Source organism: Myotis daubentonii, chromosome 4 (assembly GCF_963259705.1).
Source record: "Myotis daubentonii chromosome 4, mMyoDau2.1, whole genome shotgun sequence".
In the NCBI taxonomy this organism is placed as follows: Eukaryota; Metazoa; Chordata; class Mammalia; order Chiroptera; family Vespertilionidae; genus Myotis; species Myotis daubentonii.
The window spans coordinates 76,533,715-76,536,246 of NC_081843.1; positions in this window are offsets into that span (position 1 = coordinate 76,533,715).

The window sequence follows — 2,532 nt, forward strand, 5'->3', positions numbered from 1 at the left end:
GCCAATCATCTGCGGGCGGCTCGGCCTGGTGGCGCTGCGTCACGAACGGTCGCCTTAACAACCGCCCCCAGCTCTCACCCTTGGCGAGAACGGGCACCGCACCATCTCTCACCATGGCTCGGCCAACCAATAGCGAGTCGCGTTCCAGCACTCGGGCTTGCCCATTGGTCAACGGGCCCTGGGGGCGCAAACCTCGAAGCTGCCTTGGCGAAGACGGGTGGAGTGAGTGTTCTAAGACCCCGGAGCTGACCTGTGTCTCCCTGCAATGAGCGCCCTGGGCGAAGTGGAGTGGGAAGCTAGATGCGAGCCAGGCTGAGGATCTAAAGCTCAATCACTGAGAGGGGAGAGATGGGGGGAAGTGGAGGTGGCCCTGAAAAGGGAGATATAAAAAGGGGAAGATGGCAGCGAGGTGCAACCCAAACCTCCTTTCCTCTTTCTGAAATTAAAAACAAAACATAAAACCAGACAATTAGAGTTTCTTTATTGCTTGCTTTTAAACTTATGTGCTTATTGGAGTTCTCAGTTCAGCAAAGTTTGGGAATAAAAGTTTTCCAAACCTTGGTCTAAAACCTTCGTGGAAACACCTTCATAATCTTTATTTGATTTTATATTAGTAAACATTTGTATAATCTGTAACTAATTCTGAGGCAGCTGGCCCTTTGGACTTCTAGGGACATTAACAGTCTGACAAAGTTTCTGGGCTCTTAGTACTTACAAGATCTTTCTCCTTTTTGTTCCTTTCTTCTCCCTTTGGATCAGACTAAGAATATTGCAATCTTTGGTTAGTCCACCTCAGTCTTCTTCACTATGAAAATGCCTTTCACTGTAATCAATTCAACAAATATTTATTGATCATCTATTCTGTAAAGAGATGTAAGGTTCATAAAGGTTTCAGGTCTGTCGCTATTATCTCAGTGTAACTATGGTGCATTTCACATAATGGGCATTCCAAAAGTATCTGGTCAAGAGATACGAATAAAGGTCTCATACTGAAGCAGCGGAGTATAGTAGAATCAGCATAAGCTTTAGATCTGAGTTCAAATCCCAGTTTTTTCAATTATTATCTATGTGATCTACAGCAAGTTGCTTAACCATATTTTTAAAAGGAGATATCTATTTTACAAGGATTATGAGAATTTAGCAGGATAATGGTTTATTAAAACTCCCACTGTGGCCCTGGCTGGTGTCGCACAATGGTTAGAGTGCTGGCCCACCCACCAAAGGGTCATGGGTTCAATTCCCAGGCAAGGGCACGTACCTGAGTTTGCAGGTTCAATCCCCTGCCCTGATTGGGTCTCATTTGGAAGACAATCAACAGATGTGTTTCTCTCACATCAATGTTTCTCTCTCTCTCTCTCTCTCTCTCTCTCTCTCTCTCTCTCTCCCTCCCCTCCCCCACCCCGCTGCTTCCATCTCTCCCTTCCACCCTCTTTAAAAAGCAATGGGAAAAAAAACCCAAAAAACTCCCACCGTGTGAATAGGTAGTATTTTCTAGGGTCTGTGTTTCAAAATACATACAAGGCTTTATTCAAACACTGAATGGGTTACAATTCCTGTTCTTAATAAATTTTCACAAATCACAGAATATCATGGAAATTTTTGGGTATTCACAGTAGGGAGAGATAAAGTGTGTTTGAGGGAATCAGGAAAGGAGGTGGCATATGAAATGGTCCTTAAAGGATAGTTAAGATTTCAATAGTTAAAATGCATAGTCATATCTATATTAAACAAAGAATCATATGTAGGGAGGTAAAAAGGTACTGAGTGTGACTGAAGAAAGGTACCGAGTGTGACTGAGGAAAGGTACTGAGTGTGACTTGGCTGTAATGTAGGGATGGCACAGGGATGTAGTGAGAGATATGCAAGAAATGTGGGGTAGGGCAGTATTGGTGGTGTCAGGTTCTTTAACCCAGTAGACAATGGGTAACTCTTGATGCTTCGGAGGCAGGCCTATGGAATACGTAATAGGATTGGAGGGTGGGAGCACCAGGTGTGGAGAGACCAGTTAGGAGAGGCTATTGCACTACTTCAGGTAAGAGATAATAAAGGCCTGTACCAAAGGGAGGGCAGAAGAAATGCAGAGAAGACACTGGAGAGGCACATTTCAGAGAACTGCCCACACTGGCAGGGGACGAGCGGTTGGAGGTGGGGGGGACAATGGAGGGACGATATCAATAGTATGCACCCCAACCGTGGATCAAACCCACCACCACTGGGTATGTGCCCTGCCGGGGAATGGAAACAGAAACCTTTTGATGTACAGGATGACGCTCCAAGCAACTGAGCCACACTGGCCAGGGCTGGGTTTATATTCTTAAAACAACTTCTGTATGGTTTCCAAAGTGTATTTCAAAAGAATCTTTATTGCACTTAACTAATAATTTGTATTTAATAATAAATGATAAAAATTTGTCCTGGACAGGACATAGAGGTGTGAGGGATGGGACCAGTGGAATCTATGTGCCTTCTTGTGGGTTTACCCTCGGAGCAAAGAAATACAATTTTAAGAGCCTCTTTTAAAGTAATGAATGA